Here is a 13,293-nt window from a genome sequence, read left to right on the forward strand (position 1 = left end):
GGATCTTCCTGACCCAGGGATCAAACCCAGGTCTCCTGCATTGCAGGTAGATGCTTTACCACCTGCACCATCATGGAAGCCCCCTTTATAACAAGGCAGGGATATAATAAAGTCCATAACACATGTTCATTTTTCTATCTGTGTGAGTCAAATTTTTCCTTTTTTCTGAATATTATCCCTTTAACAGTTGCAAAATTTTAAGAAAAATCCAATTTTAAAGCTGAATATATTATATCAGAACATGAAAACTATGAGAAGCTACTCAAAGCTTTTTGAAAATTGGGTATTTTTGATACCAAAAACATTATCTCCAAGAAAAACTATAGACCAATTTCATTTCTGAATAAAAACAAAAGACATCAACTCTCAGTTTTGAATTGATGACATTTTATAATTCTTTACCAAAAATTATTAATTCTTCATTTTTCCACATATCTACAGTTTATGCCCTTATACCAAAAAAAAAAAAAAAAAGGAGAAAAAGAAAAGACAATAATCATTTCTGTCCCTGGATCTTGTGTGTGAGTCTCCTGAGTGAACCAGAAAGATCTCTTTAGCTCCATCTTCCCAATCAGATTGGCCATTAGGGAACCACCCCAAAACATGCCAGTAAGTATTCTGATAATCTTCTCAAATGACCACAGTTTAAGAAGTATTCAGCTAAATTTATAGAAACAAAGGAGACTCCAAGTCCAAAGCACACTCAGTTTCTCAATGAATCAGGAAACCACAGAAATGTTTTCTGATCAATTAGATGGCGCAGTGGTAAAGAATCCACTTGCCAATGCAGGAGACACAGATTTGATCCTTGGATCAGGAAGATCCCTTGGAGAAGGCAAGGGCAACCCACTCCAGTATTCTTGCCTGGGAAACTCCACGGACAGAGGAGCCTGGCGGGCTACAGTCCACGGGGCTGCAAACAGTTGGACATGACTGAGCATACTCACAAACACACACAAAGAATGTGAATCAGGAGAAAGGTTTATCAACACAGGTTTTAGCATCAACAAATCTGGTTTGTGTTAGAAGAGGTTACCACCTAGAACTTTCCCTTTGAATTTGGCTCCATATTCAAAACTGAAGTTGGTGCCTTGCTTCAGTCTCCCTTTTTTTTTTAACCCCCAGGTCTTTTATTTATTTTTTTACTGCAATCTGCTTTTAAACCTTGGTCTTGACAACTGTAGTTGTGCCAGGCAATGAAAATTCTCACAGTTGGAGAGATTGCTTTTGTAAGGAATAAAATTCAGAGCGCAAGAAAAGAATAAGCTATAACTAGATATGAATTATTTCAGAAGAGTGGGGATGCCTTAGGAATTATATTAAGATCCTTTTTCTTTAAAAAAGAAAAGAAAATAATATTATCACTTAAATAGACACTAAAAAGGCACTGTGTGAGATTTGAGGGGATCAGGATATGCCACCCCCAAATCTACCCCTTTGACATAGAACTATTGTGAAGTAAAGGTTTTGGAGTTCCTGAAATCCTTCATCTGCCTAAGGGATTTCCCAAAGAACTTGATTGTCCTAAATCCTTTCAGAAGCAACTGTAATCTTCTTTATGCACAGTAGAAAAGTCAGGCGTTGTCACACCATCTGCTCTCCCAAGGAAGGGCCGATTCAGCCAGAGTCATTTGCTTTTGCTAAGTTCCCCTTCTCCCCTCCCCTTGGAAGTTAGGTATATATTCCAAATTCTTCTTTTTTTTAATTGAGGTGTAATTGACGTACAACAAAATGCTTTTGTTCAGTTGCTAAGTTGCATCTGATTCCCATGGACTGCAGCATGCCAGGATCCCCTGTCCTTTACTATCTTCTGCAGTTTGCTCAGATTCATGTCCATTGAGTGACGCTATCTAACAAGCTCATCCTCTGCCAGCCCCTTTCTCCTTTTGTCTTCAATCTTTCCCAGCATCAGGGTCTTTTCCAATGAATTGACTTGTCACATCAAGCGGCCAAAGTATTGGAGCTTCAGCTTCAGCATCAGTCAGTCCTTCCAATGAATACTCAGGGTTGATTTCCTTCAGGATTAACTGATTGGATCTCCTTGCCATCCAAGGGACTCTCAACAGTCTTCTCCAGCACCACCGTTCAAAAGTATCATTTCTCTGGTGCTTAGCCTTCTTTATGGTCCAGTTCTCACATTTGTACATGACTACTAGAAAAATCATAGCTTTGACCATGCAGACCTTTGTCAGCAAAGTGATGCCTCTGCTTCTTAATATGGTGTCTAAGTTTGTCACAGCTTTTCTTCCAAGAAGCAAGTGTCTTAATTTCAAGGCTGCAATTACCATCTGCAATGGTTTTTGAGCCACCCAAAATAAAATCTGTCACTGTTTCCACTGTTTCCCCATCTACTTGCCATGAAGTGATGGGAACGGGATCTTAGTTTTTGGAATGCTGTGTTTTAAGCCAGCTTTTTCACTCTCCTCTCTCACATTCAAGAGGCTCATTAGTTCTTCTTGGCTTTCTGCCATAAGGGTGGTGTCATCTGCATATCTGAGGTTATTGATATTTCTCCTGGCAATCTTAATTCCAGCTTGTGCTTCATCTAGCCTGGCATTTCACATGATGTACTCTGCATATAAGTTAAATAAGCAGGATGACGATATATGTCCCAATTTGGAATCAGTCCATTGTTCCATGTCCATTTCTAACTGTTGCTTCTTGACCCGCATACAGGTTTCTCAGGAGACTGGTAAGGTGGTCTGGTATTCCCTATCTCTAAGAATTTTCCACAGTTTGTTGTAATCCACACAGTCAATGAAGCAGAAGTTTTTCTGGAACTCCCTTGCTTTGTTCATGACCCAGCAAATGTTGGCAATTTGATCTCTGGTTCCTCTGCCTCTTTGAAATCTAGCTTGTACATCCAGAAGCTTTTAGTTCACATACTGCTAGCTTGAAAGATTTTGAGCATCACCTTACTAGCATGTGAAATGAGCATAGCTGTATGGTAGTTTGAATGTTCTTCGGCATTGCCCTTCTTTGGGATTGGAATGAAAACTGACCTTTTCCAGTCCCATTGCCACTGCTGAGTTTTCCAAACTTCCTGACATACTAAGTACAGCACTTTAATAGCATCATCTTTTAGGATTTGAAATAGCTCAGCTGGAATTCCATCACCTCTACTAGCTTTGTTCATATTAATGCTTTCTTGCACTTCCCTGGTGGCTCAGACAGTAAAGAATCTGGGTGCCGATGCAGAGGAAACAGGTCCAATCCCTGTGGTGGGAAGATCCCCTGGAGAAGGGGATGGTTACCCATGAGCAACTAAGCAGAGCAGCACGAATGTTTCCCAAGGCCACTTGACTTCACACTCCAGGATGTCTGGCTCATTGGTCCCTAGATCCTAACCACCCTTGTGAGTTATTCATCTCTGCTCACTCCCATGTGTAAGCAGGATGCACATGCTAATAAACTTGTTGGTTTTCTCTTGTTCATTTGTCTTTTGTTAGTCCTTTTTATCAGGCCTCAGCTGAAACCTAGTAGGACAGAAGGAAAAAGAATTTTTTCCTTCCCACAGATTCTATACCCATTTCTTTTTTTAAAGGCAGCTTTAAGAAAAGTAGGAACAGAAGGCTATTTCCTTATCATGATTTTGTAAAGGTCCATAGAACAGCAACCTGGTGGCTCAGATGGTAAAGGGTCTGCCTGCAGTGCAGGAGACCCAGGGATCGACCCAGGTTCGATCTTCCTGGGTCAGGAAGAAGGAAATGGCAACCCACTCCAGTATTCTTGCCTGGAGAGTCCCATGGAAAGAGGAGCCTGGCAGGCTAAACCTCATGGGGTCGAAAAGAGTCGGACACGGCTGAGCGACTAACACACAGAAGAGCAATGGCCAAAACCGTTCTTAACCACGAAGCCACAGTAGAGACATTCCCTTTAAAATCAGGAATAAATTAAGGGTGAATCCTATGAGTGTTCAGCTTCCCTTGTAGCTCAGTTCTCTGCAACAGGAGATCTGGGTTCAATTCCTGGGTCAGGAATATCCCCTGGCGAAAGAAATGGCAGCCCACTCCAGCTGGACGTGACTTTGTGACTAAACCGCCACCTACGAGTGTTCATTTAGCATTGTTCTAGAAACTCTAGGCAACGCAGAGACACATAAACTAGGCAGAATAGTTTATGCTAAATTTAATGTTGTAAAGAAGGAAGCAAAAATCAAGTGTTCCCAGGTGCTGGGCTGGTTTACCAATCTCACTCTCCCCTTGTCCTTGCAAAAGATTTAACTGAAAAACTATCAGGCTTAACAAGAGGACTCAGCAAAGTGGCTGGATAAAAAGCAAACATCTAAGAAATTAACAGCTTTCCTGTGTACTAGCAATAACAATTACAAAATATAATAGGAAAAAAAACCCCACTGACAATGAGCAAGATGTAACATACAGAGGGAAAACTTGACTAAAAGATAAAAGGAAGACCCAAATAAAGGGAGAGACAGTAAAAAGTTGTCAATTTCGTGCAAATTACTCCCAGCAGTGCATCTTTAACTGGGGTCTAGGGATTACTGCTTTACAATGCCTCAGATGCTTATTAAAATTCAGATTCCTAGGTTGAGCCCAGACTTAAAAGAAAAACAAGAGGAGTAGTAATTTCAAGTAATTTCAAGAAAATTATCTTCTTACCAAGCCCTAAGTGATTCTAATACACATTAAAGTTTACCAACCACAGGTTTATGCAGGTTTCCTAAAACTTCAAGAAGATTCCAACTTCATCTGGAATGAGAGACAAGAAGGGGGCACCCTGACATATGTTACAGTGTATTACAAACTTAAAAAGTACACATAAAAACATCAAAAATTTCAATAATAAAAATAATGTGGCCTTTTGCAAGAAGCAACAAACAAATCAGCGGAACAGAGCAGTCCCAAGAGAAATTCCTGCATTAAGTTACAGAAGTATAATTGTTTCTGTGTGTTAAATGATTACATCACCAGAAAACTGCTGCTTTTTTTTTTTTTCCCACCCACTTTGGAGGTTTTGTTTGGAAAGATCCGATGCTGCATGCGGAAGAAGTGACTTGGTTGGGGAGGCCACAGGTACCTGGGTTGTAAGGAATAATTATGACTTAAAATGGGTTTTTGCTGATGATCAGTCTGGTGCGAACTGGTTTAACACCACAAGGAAGGGTTTGAAAGTGAAAGAGACGGATTATATTCACATGTTCTAGAAGGGGGAGGCATGGCAGAGGACTACAAGGGAGAAGGGGGCCGGCAGTCAGTAAGTGGGTTCAGTCAAGCCAGGTAGGGAGCAGAGAGGGGGAAAGAAAGAGGGCACCTTAGGCAGATGACTTTACTGGGGGCTAGGGGAGTGTGCAGAAGCGAAAGATATGAGGGGTATCATTGGCCCTTTTGAATGTCACTAGGCCAAAAGCGGGGGAAAGGGTTTCCCTGGTGGTTCAATGGTTAAGAATCCGCCTGGCAATGCAGGGGACACGGGTTCAATCCCTGCTCCGGGGAGATTCCACACACCGAGGAACAGGTAAGCCCACCCACCACAACTACTGAAGCCCATGTACCCAGAGCCCGTGCTCTGCAACAGGAGAGGCCACCGCGATGAGAAGCCTGCACACCACAACCAGGGACCAGCCCTGCTCGCCGCAACTAGAGAAAGCATGCTTGCAGCAATGAAGACGCCAGCACAGCCAAAAATAAAGAAAATGAATAAAATTTTTAAAAGAAACAAAATGAAATCAGAAGAAAACAAGAAGAAAGAAACTTGCGGTAGGCACCAGCCTATTTCTAACCTGGCCACCTGGGCAGGGGTGCGCATAGCCTGTTTGTGGGGATGTTGAGGCGGTAGGAAAATATGAAGTTTCATAAATTTATAATAGTATACAATTGGCCTTGTGACGCTGCGACATCACTGACAATACCAGGCAGGCTGGATGACGTTTGCCACCTGGGCTGTGGAGCTGTTAAAGTGAGTGGGACAGCTTGACTTGGCCGTGGAAGGCTAACTCTGCTATAGGTGACAGTATATGATAAGAGTGTGGAACCCAGTCCCACAACCAGGCATGTCCCTTTGTTAGCAATAGCCAAGAAGAGAATAGGACAACATCTCTGATTCTAGAGAAATCTTTTAGAAGATGCTGGTATGAGAGAACTTTACCTCTTGGCCCATGCCTTGTAGTCTGGCCTGTATCTGAGTTAATAATGCCATACAGTAGGACGTACTATGTGTGATGAGAAAACAGCTATTTTGAGTTGCTGCTCAGGCATTTTATAGCATATTTTATATTCTAATAGTAGGCATTTGGGGCTTCCTAGGTGGCTCAGTGGTAAAGAATCCATCTGTAAATACAGGGAGATGCATGTTTGATCCCTGGGTCGGGAAGATCCCCTGGAGAAGGAAATGGCAACCCATTGGCCTCCTGCACTGCAGGCAGATTCTTTACCATTTGAGCCACCAAGGAAGCCCCAGATAACTAGTGGGAAGCTGTGATATAATTCAGGGAGCTCAGCCCAGCACTCTGTGATGACCTAGAGGGGTGGGATGGGGGGAAGGTGTGAGGGAGGCTCAAGAGAGAGGGGGTATATATATATAATATATATATAGTTACAACTGATTCTCATTATTGTACAGCAGAAACCAATACAACGTTGCAAAGCAATTATCCTGCAGTAAAAATAACCATTTAGCGTTGAGCCCCCAGAAAAGTTAGTAACCTTGGCCCCAACCATCTTATCAGTGAAAGGTGCTTGCTACCCTGCTCTCTATCTTCTTTCTGCTCCCCGCAACCACCCCACTATGGAGGGCTGCCCTTCCCCTGGCTCATTGTACGCTCCCATTTCTGGGGTCTGTAAGTAACAAAGCTTGTAACTCTACTTTCATTGTGTGAGTGTACTGAAACTGAACCATCAAACAAAAGAATCCAGGCTTTCACCTTCCCAGCGTGGCAGCTCAGATGCTGAGGAAGTCACCTGTCAACTTGGTATGGGTGGCCTGTGCCTCCTTGTGATTTGCATGTTTCTTTTAAAAGTATTTGTTTATTTCTGTTTATTTATTTCACTGCGCTGGGTCTTAGCTGCAGCATGTGGGGTCTTTTAGTTTCGGCATGTGGGATCTAGTTGCCTGACCAGGAATTGAACCCGGACCCCTGCACTGGGAGCATGGAGTCTTAACTGCTGAACCACTAGGGAAGTCTCTGATCTGCATGTTCTTACTTTAAGACAACAGGTGGGAAGAAAGGCACACACCCATCCCTGGCTAGTAAGTAGTCAAGAGCCAGTCTGTCATCTATTACCATGTGAGTTAGGGACTCATGGGCTTGTTGCCTAAGGGACAGTATTTTGTCTGGCCTCTGAGCGATCTGAAAAGGCTATAGAAAGATGCTGGGTGGCAGTCAGGACTTGACTTTGTTTGAGAACAGCCCCTATACTGGTGCCAAGGCTAGCTGCTCCTGAGGTGAAGACAAACCTTATCAGGATAGGAATCAATATTGTCCTTGGGTTGACGGAAGCCAGAAACACCCGGTGGGTAAAGAACTTGGAAACTCTAGTGTAACCATTGCACCCTGGGGTATGGTTTCCTTAGGAAAAATGTTGGTGGGGGAGCCAACCAGGAAAAATATATAAAGTACTGTGCCTATGAGTCTGGGTCACAATCATACCTGAAGGTGCCACTATTTAGAGCACAACGTACTGTGCTTAACCGATGGGGAGGGGAAAGAAGGTCATGGTTGGAGAAAGAAGGCAAGAGGCAAGAGACTGTGGTTGCAAGGAGTGGGTGGTCCTTTCCCCAGGAAGTCAAAGGGCTGGCTGACATGAGACAAATGCCTCTTGGAGAAAGCAACAGTCTATATCAATTTAATTTAATTTTCTTTGGGAGGGGGCTGCACAGCACAGCCCTGGAACTCCCCTGATCAGAGATTGAACATGAGCCCCCTGCTGTGGACGCATGGAGTCTTAACACTGGACTACTAGGGAAATCCAAAGATTCTCTTTTTGGCTGTGCCACTTGGTTTGTGGGATCTTATTTCCCAGTTCAGTTCAGTTCAGTTCAGTCGCTCAGTCATGTCCGACTCTTTGTGACCCCATGAATCGCAGCACGCCAGGCCTCCCTGTCCATCACCATCTCCCGGAGTTCACTCAGACTCACGTCCATCGAGTCCGTGATACCATCCAGCTATCTCATCCTCGGTCATCCCCTTCTCCTCCTGCCCCCAATCCCTCCCAGCATCAGAGACTTTTCCAATGAGTCAACTCTTCGCATGAGGTGGCCAAAGTACTGGAGCTTCAGCTTTAGCATCGTTCCTTCCAAAGAAATCCCAGGGCTGATCTCCTTCAGAATGGACTGGTTGGATCTCCTTGCAGTCCAAGGGACTCTCAAGAGTCTTCTCCAACACCACAGTTCAAAAGCATCAATTCTTCGGCGCTCAGCCTTCTTCACAATCCAACTCTCACATCCATATATGACCACAGGAAAAACCATAGCCTTGACTAGACGGACTTTAGTCGGCAAAGTAATGTCTCTGCTTTTGAATATACTATTTAGGTTGGTCATAACTTTTCTTCCAAGGAGTAAGTGTCTTTTAATTTCATGGCTGCAATCACCATCTGCAGTAATTTTGGAGCCCAAAAAATAAAGTCTAACACTGTTTTCACTGTTTCCCCATCTATTTCCCAGGAAGTGATGGGACCAGATGCCATGATCTTCGTTTTCTGAATGTTGAGCTTTAAGCCAACTTTTTCACTCTCCTCTTTCACTTTCATCAAGAGGCTTTTTAGTTCCTCTTCACTTTCTGTCATAAGGGTGGTGTCATCTGCATATCTGAGGTTATTGGTATTTCTCCCGGCAATCTTGATTCCAGCTTATGTTTCTTCCAGTCCAGCGTTTCTCATGATGTACTCTGCATAGAAGTTAAATAAGCAGGGTGACAATATACAGCCTTGACGTACTCCTTTTCCTATTTGGAACCAGTCTGTTGTTCCATGTCCAGTTCTACCTGTTGCTTCCTGACCTGCATACAGATTTCTCAAGAGGCAGGTCAGGTGGTCTGGTATTCCCATCTCTTTCAGAATTTTCCACAGTTTATTGTGATCCACACAGTCAAAGGCTTTGGCATAGTCAGCATCAAACCCCAAATGTCCGCATTGGAAGTGCACAGTCTCAATCGCTGGACCACTAAGGATGTCTCTCCGTTTATATTAGTAACCTCGATCTCGTCCTTTAGCCGTGGGGGTAAGGGGTGTACATTTTATTTTATTTTATTTATTTATTTTTTTAGGGGTGTACATTTTAATAGACAGCAAGGAGTATACTAGAATTGAGGGCTAAGCAGACCAAAGGCTCAGGAAGGAAAAAAAGATGTCCCATGTCCACTTTGTGCCACAGGAGAGGTGGTCCGTGAGTACCCCTGGGGTGGAGGTTTTAGTGTAAGATGTGAAGACATCTCAGACACCAAGGGTGAAGTTGTCTCCAATGCTGTGGTCTTGGGTTGGGGCAATGTCATCTCCAACCATGAGACTCTGGGCCAGGACAATGTTGTCTGGGATGTGGGACTGGGGGGACCCTTTCCAAGTGGGTACACATTTGAGTTGCTGAGAACTTCCAGACTGTAAACCAATGGAAATGCCTAAAACAGCAGTAATAAGACCAACAGTCAACAGAGTGGTGTGTGGCTATTTTAGTTTTGGTGAAAGTTTTGGTTCAAATGAGTCCTATATCAGGCGAGCAGGGGCCTGGCCTGTGGAATAAGCTGTGGTTAATGACTCCTAGGAAAGTATGTGCCCTTGATCTGGCCTCTAGCCTGAAGTGGTGAGAGGTAGATTGAAATTTTATAAAAATAAGTTAAGGCCTGGGGCAACATAGAGAACTTGAGAGTTTGCTATTGGTTGTACTAGAATTTGAAAAGGGGTTGTTTGAGAGACCAAAAGCTGAGTGCTCAGTCGTGTCAACTCTTGGTGACCCTGTGGGCTGCAGGCCCTCAGGGTCCTCTGTCCTTGGAATTTTCCAGGCAAGATTACTAGAGTGGGTTGCCATTTCCCAACCCAGGGATCAAACTCGTGTCTCTTGTGTCTCCTGCACTGGCAGGCAGATTCCTTACCACTCCTGCCACCTGGCAAGCCCATTTGAGAGACCAAATGTCTCTCAATTAAACTGTGTTACTTGAAATCTCTCAGGGACATAAACGTTCCATGGGAGACTTCCCTGATGGTCCAGTGGTAAGGAATCTTCCTTGCAATGCAGGGGACTTGAGTTCGATCCCTGGTCAGGGAACTAACATCCCTCGTGCAGCGGGGCAACTAGGCTGGCAAGTTGCAACTACTGAGCCTGTGCTCCACAAGCAGAGAGTCTGTGTATTGTACTGAAAAGATCCCACACGATGCAATGAAGATCCCATGTGCCACAGCTAGGATCCGACAGCCAAAAAACAGGACCTCTCGGCTAGTTTTCCAAGTGTCCCACATTGCGAATTTTGAAATGTGAAAATGTGCATCTTGGTTACTGCCAGTAATGTCTGTAACTCTGAAGGCAAGGAGTGTCCTGGCAAAGCCTTGTATTGTGGCCTTAGTATACGCAGTGTGTGCGTGTGCTAAGTCACTTCAGTCACATCAGACTCTTTGCTTCCCTATGGACTGTAGCCCACCAGGCTCCTCTGTCCATGGGATTCTCCATTCTCCAGGTGAGAACACTGGAGTGGGTTGCATGCCCTCCTTCAGGGGATCTTCCTCTCTTGCATTGGCAGGCGGGTTCTTTACCACTAGTGCCACCTGGGAAGCCTCTTAGTATATGCAGAGACCTGTGTAGTTGTGGTTTATATTCTGGGTTATCAGTGAGGCAAGAGATTTCTAAACTATTTTACCCTGAAGGGGATAATTTTTAGGCTATAGCCCAACAGTTTGTAATAAATATGAGGTGGAGCCATTGTTGGGCTGGGTTTCCAGACAGCGAGATGACCCCCTGGAGTGTGGCTGAGTATGCTGTTGCTTGGGGCCCCTCCTTTATTGGGGACAATCTGGCTCAGAACAGTCTGGAAAGGAGCAGCATCTCACTGAACTCCATCCTGTCTGAAGCGAGAAGTGCCGCCTGTACAGCACGTGAACTCCCACTGCTCTCCCCTCAGTTAATCCAAAGACACCTTCCAGGTAGCCAAGTGGTCTGGGGGTGACCTCCTCCAGTTCCCTGGCATCTGGCAAGGGACAGAGGTATAGGGAAACCACCCCATTCTCTAGGTGGAATACACCAAAGGGCCCAAGTGGGGCTCCATCTTGTCTTAAGGAGGCCTTGGGAGCCGTGCTAAGCTTGTGGCATGCTTAGGATCCAAGCAGAAGCACTCACAGTGGCTCAGATGGTAAAGAATCTGCCTGCAATGCAGGTGACCCAGGTTTGATTCCTGGGTTGGGAAGATCCCCTGAGAAGGAAATGGCTACCCACTCCAATATTCTTGCCCAGAGAATCCCATGGACAGAGGAGCCTGGTGGGCTACAGTCCACGGGGTTGCAAAGAGTCGGACATGATTGAGCAACTAACGCACACATACAAAGCAGTAGGGACAGCTGGGTATGGAGGGTCACAGGCTCGAGGTCTGTGAGAGCCTCTGTTTTCAGGAAAGCTCAGTAAGTAGCCATCACTTGTTTTAATGGTGTATAGCAGGAGACCAAGGGGGGCAGTTTCTTGCATCAGAAGCCCTGGGGCAGCCAATGGCCATTATATTAAGTGATCTGGAGGCATGAAAAGAGGCTGCCAAAGCCTCTATAGTGAAGGAGTTTTTGAAGACATCAGTAGGAGTGCCTGTAGATTTCAATTTGTAAGCAAAATTCATAAATGAGAAGTATGTTGTCATCAGAACCCAAAGAGGACGAGATGATGTTTAGTTATTAACATACACTATAATGTGTGTCCTGTGCATGTCCTTGGAGGAGGCTGTGATTTATTTTTCCTCTACTTAGTTCTTTGTTGTCACTGTTGGTTTATCAGTAAGTACTCTTGGACTAGGATGATGCTCGCTGCCTCTGGTTTTTGCTGGGTTGATAAGGTTTGCAGCTCCTCCCTCCCTCCCTCCCTCGTTTCCTCCCTTCCTTCCTTTTCCCTTGGGCTTGCAGCCACCAAAAGTGGCAGTTTGTCTACCCAACACTTTATTTATTTAGCTTCCTGCTAGCACCGGTCTTCAGTCGTGATAAAGGGGAAGGGAGAAGAGGAAGGACCGGCTTAATTCCAGGCAGAAGCCGCTCTCTGGGACCTCCTTCCCCTCCTGCCCCCAACCAACCACAGGATAATCAGCGCATTTTTTTGTTCCCTCTTTTTTTTTTTGCTGTTTTGTTAAAATCTTTTTGAGTGTTTTGTATCTCCCAGCAGATATTTTTCCCCCCTCTGTCTTTGGACAAATTCCTGGTGGTCTCCAGTGACTGCAGCTGTGAGGAAGGGGGTGGGAGATGTCCTCTCTTGGGGTGGGAGTTCCCATCTACCTCCCTTCAGAGGGGTTGGGGTCTATAAGCAGGAGATCTGGAGCAGCCTCAACTTCTTTGTTTTGTGCCAATTTAATTCTAAGGAGACTACTAGCATGTCAGTAGCACTTAAGTAGACCCAGAGATCTCAGGCAAACTGAGCAACAGCCTCAGGTATTTGGGGGGAGGTAGGATTAAAGTGCTCCTCCCCTCCCCCTACACACCCCACAGCCCTTTTTTTTCCACTTGGGCCACCTGTCTGCATAAACGGGATCCCTGATACTCTATGGGCTTGGGGGCTGAAAGAGGGATGCTGCAGATGGGATTGCCATCCCCAGCAGGGCAGATCCTTACAGGACCTCATGGCTGACACTGTGGGGGGGTCTCCCAACACCAAATGAGAAGGGAGGTGTACTCCTGGTGTCACTCAAAGCCACAAGAGCAGTGTGGACAGGGTCATGAGCCAATACCATGGGACACAGTGACCCCTCGGCTGTGGGCACTGACTCTCAGCCCTTGGCACCACTTCACAGTGCCTTAACCAAGATACGGTTAGTAGAAGGAAATGGCAGCCCACTCCAGTATCCTTGACTGGAAAATCTCATGGAGGAGACTGGCAGACTACAGTCTATGGGGTCGCAAAGAGTCAAACATGACGGAGTACAGCACAGCCCTTCCCTAATTAGTCCGAGCTCCGTCTAGTCAAAGCTATGGTTTTTCCAGTAGTCACCTATGGATGTGAGAGTTGGACAATAAAGGAGGCTAAGCACAGAATTGATGCTTTCCAACTGTGGCATTGGTGAGGACTCTTGAGAGTCCCTTGGACAGCAAGGAGGTCAAACCAGTCAGTCCTAAAGGAAATCAACCCTGACTATTCATTGGAAGGACTGATGCTGAAGCTGAAGCTCAA

The 13,293-nt window shown here is 45.1% G+C and overlaps 1 protein-coding gene across 4 annotated transcripts in view; it reads right to left on the reverse strand.

Moving 5' to 3' along the window:
* TMEM150C (transmembrane protein 150C) overlaps window positions 1-13,293 on the reverse strand; it is a 112,793-nt gene that overhangs the window by 70,647 nt on the left and 28,853 nt on the right. The gene's annotated exons all lie outside the window — the stretch shown is intronic.

This window comes from Ovis aries, chromosome 6, assembly GCF_016772045.2.
Source record: "Ovis aries strain OAR_USU_Benz2616 breed Rambouillet chromosome 6, ARS-UI_Ramb_v3.0, whole genome shotgun sequence".
NCBI classification, from domain to species: Eukaryota; Metazoa; Chordata; class Mammalia; order Artiodactyla; family Bovidae; genus Ovis; species Ovis aries.